At 40.1% G+C, this 12294-nt stretch overlaps 1 pseudogene; it reads left to right on the top strand.

The window, feature by feature from the left end:
* Positions 1-12294, top strand: part of LOC149163179 (xanthine dehydrogenase 1-like) — a 167230-nt pseudogene that overhangs the window by 118417 nt on the left and 36519 nt on the right.

Below are 12294 nucleotides of genomic sequence, written 5' to 3'. Positions count from 1 at the left end.
CTTGAAACATATAATCACTTCACTACAATCTTAGAATCTGAATCCCAGCAGAACATGAAAGATGAAAACTTATTTCAGAAAGCAGTAGGCAGCCCTTCCAAAAGTACAACAATTGAAATTGAACCTGGCAAAACATTAAATATAAATCCTGATTTGACTGATAATGAAAAACAAAAATTAATAAAGTTACTCCAAGAAAATAAAGAGGCATTTGCATGGGACTACACAGACATGAAAGGGATCTCCCCTGAACTATGCACTCACCGTATTTATATTAAGGAGGGATCTCGGCTAGTCTGTCAACCCCAGCGAAGAATGAACCCCAACCTTAGAGAAATTGTCAAGGAGGAACTTCAAAAACTCTTGAATGCAGGATTTATATACCCCATATCTGATAGTGAGTGGGTTTCCCCACTTGTAATTGTACCCAAGAAAAATGGGAAATGGAGAGTATGTGTGGATTACAGAGCATTGAATAAAGCCACCCAAAATGACCATTTCCCTTTACCATTTATTGATCAGGTATTGGATAATTTAGCAGGTAAGAAATTCTTTTCATTCTTGGATGGGTTTAGTGGATATAATCAGATTAAGATTGCACCCCAGGACCAGGACAAAACCACATTTACCAGCCCATGGGGGACCTTTGCTTACAGAGTACATCCATTTGGGCTGTGTAACGCTCCAGCAACATTTCAAAGAGCGGTAATAGGGATCTTTTCTGATATGTTAAATGATTCATTGGAAATATTTATGGATGACTTTACTCCCTATGGAGTGACATTTGAGGATGCACTGCAAAATCTTGAAAAAGTACTTAAGTGGTGTATAGAAGCACACCTTGCTTTAAGCACTGAAAAGTGCCATATGATGATGAATCAAGGTATTGTATTGGGTCACTTTGTTTCATTTTTAGGGATTCAAGTCGATCCAGCTAAAATACAGGTAATTCAGAACCTCCCTATCCCCAAAACACAAACTGATGTAAGAAGCTTTCTAGGACATGCCGGATATTATAGAAGATTCATTAAGGATTTTTCCAAAATAGCTTCTCCTCTGTTTTTGTTGTTAATGAAAAATGCTGAATTTAAGTGGACTGATGAGTGTGAAAATGCATTCAATAAACTTAAACATCAGTTGTCCGCAGCTCCCATTTTGAGAGGACCTGATTGGGCATTACCCTTTCATATCTCCTCTGATGCCTCAGACATGGCAATTGGAGCTGTCCTGGGTCAGGAAGAAAACAGTCTCCCCTATGCCATCTATTTTATCAGCAAGAACATGACACCAGCTGAGCTAAACTACATAGTTACTGAGAAGGAATTTCTGGCAGTTATTTATGCTATTAACAAATTTAGACATTATATTACTGGCTACACTACCTTTGTGCATACTGATCACTCGGCTATTAAGTATTTAATGAATAAATCAGTTACAAATGCCCGAGTCACTAGATGGTTATTACTGTTGCAGGAATTCGACATCACAATTGTCGATAGGCCAGGTAAAGAAAATGTAGTTGCTGATTTCCTTTCTCGTTTAAAAACTGATGAAAATGCTCCAGTAGATGATTCTTTTCCTGATGAGTATTTATTTGCAGTATCTGCCCACTCACCTTGGTATGCAGACATTGCCAATTATCTAGTTGCAGGAAAATTACCATCACACCTATCACACAGGGAAAGAAGAAAGATCATCCAGCAAAGTGCTAGGTACAGCTGGATAAGCGGGTGTCTGTTCCACACAGGAATAGATCAAGAAATCTGGAGATGCATTGGGGAAGACAAGATTTATGATATACTGAAAGCTTGTCACGATGGTCCTTGTGGAGGACATTTTGCAGATAAAAGAACAGCTCACAAGGTACTTAGAATGGGTTATTACTGGCCATCACTTTTTAAAGATGCTAGAAAATATGTGAAGGCTTGTGACAGCTGTCAAAGAATGGGCCAGCCCAACCATAGGGATGAAATGCCACTTAATCCCCAGGTAACTCTTGAACCTTTTGAGAAATGGGCATTAGATTTCATAGGTCCCATTAATCCTCCATCTAATCAAAGAGTCTATATTTTAGTATGCACGGATTACATGACTAAATGGGTAGAGGCCAAAGCACTCATTAAAGCTAATGAAGAAGCGGTACTAACATTCTTATTTGAAGAAATCTTTGTTAGATTTGGACTACCCAGAGAATTAGTCACTGATGGAGGACCTCCTTTTAATTCTCATGGCTTCAAAGATATGCTCCAAAAATATCATATCAAGCATAAAATGACCACACCATACCACCCCCAAGCAAATGGACAGGTGGAAAGTACCAACAAGGTCATAGAATCCATCTTAACAAAAACGATAAAGGAGAATAGAAGGGACTGGTTTCAGAGGTTGCCCGAGGCTCTATGGGCCTATAGAACCACTTGGAGGAATACAACAGGATTTTCACCCTATGAATTAGTTTTTGGAAAGAATGCTATTTTTCCTGTAGAGTTTGAGATTAAAACCTTAAGAACTGCCTTAGCTGTTAACCTTGATTTAACTGATGCACAGACAGCCAGGTTGCAGCAGCTGCAGGAATTGGATGAGAAAAGACTGGATGCCGTCCATCAAACAACTATGATACAGCAACAAAGAAGCAGATGGCATGACAGAACCATTAAGCAAAAGCAGTTCCAGAAAGGTAACTGGGCTCTACTTTATGATTCCCGTTTCGAGAATTTTCAAGGGAAGTTGAGAACAAGATGGTTAGGGCCGTATGAAGTGGATGCTGTTTTCCCAAATGGAACAGTTAGACTTTTAACAATTGATGGAAGCAGAACACCACTGTTAGTGAATGGCTACCGACTTTGGTTATATCAGCGGCCGGTTTCCAAAGAGGATTTTAAAGCCACTTGCATGGCAATAAAACAGTATTCTTTTCCAGGGGAACTTGATGTCCCTCAAAGCACTTGACTTTCTATTATTTATGTAATTTTTTTTAGGTTAGATATTCTTTTTTTTAAGAAACTAATAAATCCTGCCAAGGATTGCGATATTACATTTCAGTATTTTGCAGATTTTGGCCTAGGAAGTAGCTGAGAACAAAAGTTTCAAAGGAATTATTTTGCGGACTCGGAACTCCTGTTGCTGCAACACCATTTTCCTGTTGCTGCAACACCATTTCCCTGTTGCTGCAACACCACTCCCGTTGCTGCAACACCATCCCCTGTTACTGCAATATCATTTCCCGTTGCTGCAACACCATTCCCCATTGCTGCAACACCACTCCCGTTGTTGCAACACCATTCTCTGTTGCTGCAACACCACTCCTATTGCTCCAGCACAATTCCCGTTTTAACAAACGTCTCACATCATTTCCTGTTACCACATCAGCAATTTTCCGTGGCTGAAACACCAATCCCCATGCTACAACATCACTTCCCGATCACGGAATATCTTTCCCAGCAGATTCCTTCATGTACGAAAACGCCAGTCTTACCACTTCAGCCCAAAGAAACAAATTTTGATAAAATATACCACTTCTTGTGATGATTACAGCATCCTACTATCACTTCCCGTCATTATCATTGCAAATCACCGGTATTCCCATGCTTGGAGATTCGTGGTAATCATTATGATCCAGCACAAGACAAGACAAGACTTTTTGACGCAGCAATCAAAAAAAGGTAAAATACGAAGGTACGCATGATTATGTATGGACATTAAGTGATAGGTAATGCGGAGAAGTTGATAGGATTATCAAATCATTGTATTTCCAATCATATCATTGACACGTAGGGGGGGGGATTACCAAAGAAACTCTCATAATGACATACCACGCCAACTACCGCCACCCTTAACTCTCCCGGTAATATGTAAAAGCCACCCTATCACAGCATGTTACCATTTGCGACGTTCTACTCTGAACTGAAATTGGAAGCTCGGCTCTGAACTCTGAAAGTTACTGAAATAACAGCTATGGGAGGAACCCTCATTACACATGAGCCTGGATCGACAGCAGTCCTTGAACTCTTTCCGGAGATTTATCAAATTTTCTTGCAAGCGGGATGGATAGAGTACTTCAGGAGACTTCTGGACTTTGACGAGCAGCAAGTCCTCGAATTTGCATGCAATTTAACAGAAGGATTCTCTGTCGTCCAGGGAATTCAAGTTCCAGTCACGGAGGAAATCATAGCCGAAGTTACCGGGCTACCAGCTAATGGCACACGGTGGTTCAGCAGAAAGCACCTGATTCTTAATGCGCAGCAGGATTTTCTCCGACCGGGCGAGCACGTAGAGACCAAAGGCAGAGGCGTAGCACTTCGGTCGTTACCTCAACCGTGGCTGAAAGTCGCTGAATTTGTCAAGCAATATCTGACGTGCGAAGGCCACTACCAGGTAATTTACCAGCACGATTTCGTCCTGTTAAATCATTTGAGAAATGGTCAGTTAATAAACATGCCATATTATCTATTGGGTTGTCTCCAAAATATGTCACGTTATGCTGTGAAAGCGAAGCATCCACTAGTTTCCTTAAAACACCACCGCTTATCCCAATTGCTGATTAATAGAGCCCTCGCTCTAAACAACCCTCCACCCCCCATTAATCCCCATCAGGAGGCACAAATTCCACAGCCGGAACATGAAATTCCTCACCAAGAAGAGGAAATTCTTCACCAAGCTGAGGACATACCTCAGCAAGATGAAGAACTTCCTCAGCAAACGGAGGATATACCTGAACAAACCCCTCTGGAAAACCCTCAGCAAGTAGAGCACATTCCTGAACAAATCCAGCAAACACCCCCGCAAGTTGGTGAGAATGCCACAAAAACAACCCCATCTCCTAAAGGAATAAATCCTTCCATTCCCATACTGGGTATTTCTACTGATGATTCCGATGACAACATCCCCATTACCCTGCTTAAAAGAAAAAGGCAGCAGGAAAAGAAAACCTCATTGAAAAGAAGGAGAACCAGGGTTTCAGCTAAGGCACCTGATACTCCGGCTACTGTCCCCATCCTAAAGAAGGCTAACCGAAAGAGAAAAACGCCTGAATTCCCTGCTTCTCTACCAAAGAGAAGAACTCGGTCATCGGTAGCAGCTAAATCTCCTAATTCCCCCAGTTCACCGCCCATCACTATAAAGATCCGTACTCCCACCAGTCCTCAAAACTCCTCTCCTTCACCCTCGGAAGCAGAGATGCAGAGCGTTCATAGCTTCGTGACATCATACATTAAGGCAGCTGACACACAAGAACCAGCTGCCGACACCCAAGATAATAGTGACCAAGCGGCTGCAACACAGGAAACAACCACTACCACAGGTGACACATAAGAACCACCTGTGGGGAATACTGATCAGAATGATGAAACACAACCTCTGCCTCCATTGGAATCTACTGCTCCGCAGGACCAGCCTACCATACCTGCCCTACAGGAAGAAATTGAATTCCTGAAATCTCAGATTCAGGACTATAAGGAGGAAATAATAAGGGTTAAGGAAGCATATCAGAAGGAATTCAGCCTGCATGTTTTAGCACGAGTAGCGTCTGCAGCAGAAAAAAGTAAGGATAATGAATATGTGTGCACCAATTGTGGTGAAATATACACTCAGGTAGGATATAAGGTAGTGGCAGAGCCAATGAAGGAAGCCTTCGATGCTGTAGATGAAACAAAAGAGCCTGCTATTATACAGACGGAGATGCCGCAATCCTCTGCTGAAATAAAGGAACCTGTTGTCACACAAGAACCAACAGGTACTCCAGAAGAAGTGCAGACAGAAGAACCTGTTGTCACACAAGAACCAACAGGCTCTTCAGAGAAGATGCAAGACAAAACTGAAGGACTTACTGACACACAAGAACCAGTAAGTTCCCCAGAAACTGCACAAGACAAAGCTGAAGGGCTTACTGACACACAAGAACCAGTAAGTTCCCCAGAAACTGCACAGGTCTGAACAGAAGAACTTACTGCTACACAAGAACCAGTAAGTTCTCCAGAGATTGCGCAAGAACAAGCAGAAGGGCTTGCTGACACACAAGAACCAGCAAGTTCCCCAGAAATTATGCAGGAAGAAATAAGGAATGAGAAAGAGGAGAATACAGACTCACCCCGGCCTACCCAAATTACTATGGAAGAAGTTGTTGCACAAGAATCAGGGAATGCAGAAGAAAACACAGACTTGCTCCGGCCTACTCAAATTACTACGGAAGAAGTAGTTGCACAAGAAAATAAGGAAAAAGGTATAGACTCACCCCGGCCTACCCAAACTGTTATGGAGGAAAAAGAAATAGTTTTAGGAGATAATGAAGAAAAATCGGACTCACCCAACTCTATTCAAATTGCCAAGGAAGTAGAAAAAGAAGAAGAAAATCAGGAAGCAGAAAAAGAAGAAGAAAATCAGGAAAAAGAAGAAGAAGAAGAAGAAAATCAGGAAAAAGAAGAAGAAGAAGGAAATGAGGAAAAAGGCACAAACTCACCCCGGCCCACCCAAATCACCAGGGAACAAAATGAATCAGCACAACAGGAAGAAGAGACACTAGCCAGAAATGAAGAAAAAGATGTTGGATCATCCCAGACTATTCCTACAGAGCAGGTTATCCTTGTGGATGCCTTTACACAGACAGAGCTTCCCTCCGTTACTGATGTATGCATAGAAACAGATAGCTTTGAAACATTGAAGGGACAGTGGTGGAGGGAATATGAGCAGTCGCAAGGCAAGGCATTCGAGCAACAAAAAGGGATCTGGTTTAGTCACGCATACAAGAACTGGGAAGCACTGGAACAGTGCAGAGCCCAGTACAAGGAGATCAAAGAACTAAAAGCCAGATTGACCCAGATGTTTGAATTGTTTCAAAGACTACTTGCCACAAGGCAACCTTCTTTTAATTATGCAACATTTCTGAGGGAAAGACTCACATTTTTGCAGATAAAGGCTGTCAAAGAAGGTAGACCTCATCACGTAGTTACGTCAGAGCAGTTCATGCAAACCTTTGCAGAGGCACCTAAAAACGATCAACATTTGTTATGCGAGCTCTATCTCCATAATGAAGCCATGTCAGAGGAAAGAAATATGAATATGATACCTGTAGTCGGCGACATACAGCTGAGAGCCTTTATCTCCTTTTTAGCTAATCAACTTACATGGCAAAACGCCTTTGCTTCAGCTCAGCATAATGAACAAAATTGTCTTCTGTGGATTAGAGCTAAACCGCAGAACGCAGCCACCTTTATTGCACAGCACCTGAGAATGGTAAGTGATCCTGAAATGAAGGACCATGTTAAGCAACTGCAAGCCATGGTCCTGAAAGACTGTCAGCATTATGTAAAGACTAAGGCATCCTTGGTTGTCAAGGAAAACAAACTGTTTTGGGAAAACTGCCCCAAGGAGAGGTAGGAATATCACCCTTATAATCCACCTAATTTGCAGGTGGCACTCTCAAGGGTATCTCATTATGTTAATTGCATGCAGCACTGTGCTGAGAATTGGATGGGTTACAGATTTAGATTTCCACTTTTATGGCTGTCTGGTGAACAATATAAAGGACAATTTGGATTGTCCAGCAGGGAAGAAGCAGCAGCATGGAGGCAAATACAGACTGCCTGTGGATTCAGAAACAAATTTGATGCCACTGCCTATAACTATTGTCTCAGTAATCTACATTGTTCATCCCAGTACTCCGACTCAGACTCAGAGTAGGCATTGCATGGGGACATGCAATATCTTCAGTTGGGGGGGATGTTAGGACTCAGAATTGACCTATTTTGACCTCATATTTTTGCCTTAATGTTATCCTTTTCAGTCATAAGTTGTAAGCTTTGAGTACATGATGACTTAATCACCCAAGGTATGAAGTAACTTTCCGCATATCTATATGTTTAATTATTCATTACATATTCGTGAGTATCTTTATATTTATCTTGGAAAAACTGATTAAATTGTCAAGTAATTGTCTTAAGCCTGCAGGAATTATAATTTATAGTTGCTGTGACACCAGAAACAGCAACTACGCAGTTTCTGCAACACCAGAAGCAGCAACTACGCAATTGCTACAGTCAGCAACAACAACCATCTAAAGCAAGCTATTTTGCAACAGCTGGAAATAACAACCGGCTACTATCTGAAGAACGTTGATGCGGCACGATCCGCAGCTATCTAAAGCAGGTAGAACACAGTTACCATTGCTTAAATCAGGAACAGCATGGGGAAACGGCGAAGGAATGTGAAGATCCTGAGAAGACGGTCGAAGACAGTTACCAGCTGTGTAACAGCCAGAACCTAAGAAAGAATATGTTGTTATACTGTTGTAACAGCGGTCTGTAATTCTTATTTTTGATAGAATGGGTTAACTGAATGAACTGTAAACATCTATTGTAATAGATGTCTCCTCTATAAAGAGGAGACATCTACATTAGAAGGGAGGTTGGAATGTGTAATCTGTAAGAGAGATTTTGAGAAGACATCAGCAAGTCTGAACTTTATTGTACTTGAATTTTTGGCAGATGAATATAAAATTGTTCTGAGCACTTAATCAACTCTCCGTGTTCTGGGGAATCTTGTGAGAGGGACTGGGCCCACCTTCCTCACAAGATTCACCCATTTACTTTTCTGTTAAAGTGTGTAAGTGTGTGATAGTTTCTTTCCGCTGGTACTCTGTTTGGATTCTGTAGCATTACCTCTGGTATTTCCGCTTTGCTGGTACTCTGTTCCATTCATTGTTTGAAGTTGTGCAAGGATATTTCACCGGTGAATTTGAGTGCGGTGTGTGTTAGCAATCTGATTACAGAGGCAGGTGCTGAACGTCCTCACCTGGAGGATAGGGTCCTGATCCTCTGCCAATAGAGCATCTATCATTTCGCTTTTCAGATTTGTAATCTTAATTAATTACTTTCATTTTATCAGTACAGTGATAACTTAGCGTAAGGATTACATATACTACAACTTTTTAATGCTTTTAGGAGTAAGTACATACAGTGCGCGGTAGCCTTTGCAATAAAAAGACTTTCCCAGGTTGACAATTAATGTGGTACTTGAATGTTTAATCAATAAACAATTCAACTAGGCAACAGTTTTCTGCATTAACTGTTGAATAGATGTGCATGTAAGCTGGCAAATCAAGGTGAAAAGCGTTTTCACCAATTTTCTCAATTATCTTGAAAGGCCCATACCTTATTGGTTTTAGCTTCTTTCCTTCACCTTGCATTCTGTCTTTGCTGATGTACAACCAGACTTGATCACCAACTTGGAAGCTATGCTCAATTCGATGCTTGTCATGCCTTGCCTTGTACTTGGCTTGGCTCTTTTCCAGCCATTCCTGCACTGCCTGGTGAATTTCTTGGATCTGTTCAATGAACTTGGTTGCTTTTTCCACATCACTGTGTCCATCAACTGCTATGCCTTTTCCAAAGACAAAATGCAAGGGAGTCCTTGCTGTAAAACCAAAACAAGTCTCGAAAGGAGATCTCTGTGTAGAAGAGTGGTTGGCACAGTTGTAAGCATGTTGCACATAACACAAATGTTCATCCCAGAGCTTGGGATGCTTGCTACAATATCCCTTGAGCAACTGGATCACTATCCTCTTGACCACCTCTATTTGGCCATCTATTTGTGGATGAAAGGTTGTGCTCTTCTTTAGTTTGGCGTCCATCAATTCCCACAGACTTGACCAAAACTTCCCAACAAATTGGGAATCCCGATCAAATACAATGGAAGTGGGTAACCAAAAATGAATCCATACATGTTGAAAGAACAACTTCATTGTTTGTTCAGCTGTAATTTGCTTGTTACAAGGTATTAAAATACACATTTTTCTGAACCTGTCCACAATAACATATAAATAGTCATGACCTTTTCTAGATTTTGGCAATCCCCCAACAAAGTCCATGGAAACACTTTCCCAAGGACGAGAAGGAACTGGTAGTGGAGTGTACAAGCCTAATTTTCTATTACTGGGCTTGCTTTTAGCACACATGGTACACCCTTTAATATATCTAGAAACTGTTTCATGAATTCTTGACCAATAACAGAACCTTTGCAGCTGTGCAACCATTTTACTTACACCAAATGACCTGATATAAGAGAAGTATGTGCTTCTCGGATTATGTTAACTCTTCCAGTTTGTGGAATGTATAACTTTCCCAAATGATACAAGAGTTCGTCCTTAACATAATAATCGCATTCTTCTACTTGTTTGCCATGAATTAAAGTTGCATATACATCTTGAAAATCCACACCTTGAGCATATTGTTCAATGTAGCTTTCATGCAATACTGAGTTATGATTAAGTATAGTAGATGCATTTATGATTTGTCTGGATAACATATCTGCAACCTTATTGTGTATGCCCTTCTTATATCTGATGACAAGAGGAAACTGCTGTAGAAAACCCATCCACCTATAGTGTCTTGATTGCTGCAATTTAGTTTGTGAGTGCAAATATTGAAGTGGTTGATGATCTATATGGATGATTGTTTCTTTGCCCATTAAGTAATGTTTCCACTTTTTCACACTATGTACTAATGCATACAATTCTTTATCATATGTGGGAGAATTAACTACTACAGAATTAAATGTCTCAGAATGACACCCTATGGGTTTACCATGTTGCATCAACACTGCTCCCATGGCATAGTCACTGGCATCTATTTCAATCTCAAATGGTCATTGAAGATCTGCCAGTGCTAGTACTGGTGTTGTACTAATTTTTTCTTTCAAGGTGTCAAAGGCTTTCTGCTGTTTTCCTCCCCACTGAAACACCTTATTCAATCCTATTAAAGCATGTAAGGAAAAGTTAGTAATAAACTTTCTCCAATATTGTGCTGCTCCTAGGAAACTCCCAACTTTTGTAGCAGATTTCAGTTTAGGCTAGTTGACAATGACTTCAACCTTAGAGGGATCTATCTTCAATTCACCACCCCCTACAATTTAAATATGTTTTTCCAAATTCACATTTTGATATCTTCACATAGAGATTTTCTCTTTTCAAAACATCTAAAGTCCGCTTTACATGCTTCAAATGTTCTTCCCATGTTTTACTGAAAGCAAGAATGTCATCTAAATATACAATTACAAAATCATCAATAATAGGTCGGAGTACATCATTTATAACTCTCATGAAAGTGGCAGGAGCATTAGTTAAGCCAAAAGGCATAACCAACCATTCATATAGCCTTTGCTTTTTTTTTGAAAGTAGTCTTCCATGCATCTTGTTCTGCTACTCTGACTTGATGATAGCCACTACACAAGTCCATCTTGGAAAAGTAAATTGCTTCTTTCAGCTAATCTAATAGATCATCAATGCGAGGAAGAGGATAACGATTCTTGATTGTTATTTTATTCAGTGCTCCATAATCAATGCACATCCTCCACGAACCATCTTTCTTTCTCACCAACATGATTGGAGATCCGCATGGTGATGTGCTTGGTCTTATGAACCCTTTATCGAGCAGCTCCTGTACCTACTTCTTGATCTCTGCATTCTCTAAAGCAGATAACATGTAGATTCCGATGTTAGGCAATGGAGCATCTTTCTACAAATGAATGTCATGTACTATTTCCATTTTGAGTGGCAGACCTTTAGGTTCTTGAAATAGGATATCATATTCTTAAAAAACTTTAACTAAATAAGCTTTCTGTTTAGCATCACAATGTTCAAATACATTGGTTTTATCAGGGTTCTTTTCCTTTACAACCATCAATAAAAATTTCTTGCATGAATTTACAATTCTTTTCATCTGCCCTGAGTTTATGAGAGAGTAAATATTTTTGAGTTTATGGGCTCTTACAATATATTCTATTCCATATTGAGTGAGTTGATACTTATTTTCAACTCTATAGAATATGGCTTTTCTATCGTACAAGTAAGGACTTCCTAAAACAATACCACATATATCCAAGGGAACTATATCTAACTCAACCTCATCTACAAATGTTGACCCAATAGCAAACCTAAGTTTACATTGTCTAGTCACTTGTAGCTTTTCTTTATCACATACCCAACCTAATGGATGTGGCTTCTTGTGAGGTGTTATCAGTAAGCCCAACTTCTTTACAATTGTTTTAGAAATTGAGTTTACTTGTGATCCACTATCAAATAAAGTATCAATCTTTTGGTGCTTGGAAATAACTCTAATATGAAAAAGCTCATGTATTTTCCTCTCATTATCTTCATTATCAATAGAATGTGCAGAATTACTTGTATATGCTTCAGAATTTTTACCTTTTATACCTGTGGCTGCGACTTTTTTTTCATCACCTGAGTCTGACCCCAAGTATTTCTGAATAGCAGCATTAATCTTCTTCTTCTTACCACTGAACTTT

The sequence above is a fragment of the Pinus tabuliformis genome, chromosome 5_2 (genome assembly GCF_031772625.1).
Source record: "Pinus tabuliformis cultivar Carrire ecotype Pingquan chromosome 5_2, CPIR1, whole genome shotgun sequence".
Taxonomy (NCBI): Eukaryota; Viridiplantae; Streptophyta; class Pinopsida; order Pinales; family Pinaceae; genus Pinus; species Pinus tabuliformis.
This window is presented reverse-complemented; position numbering and strand designations above follow the sequence as displayed.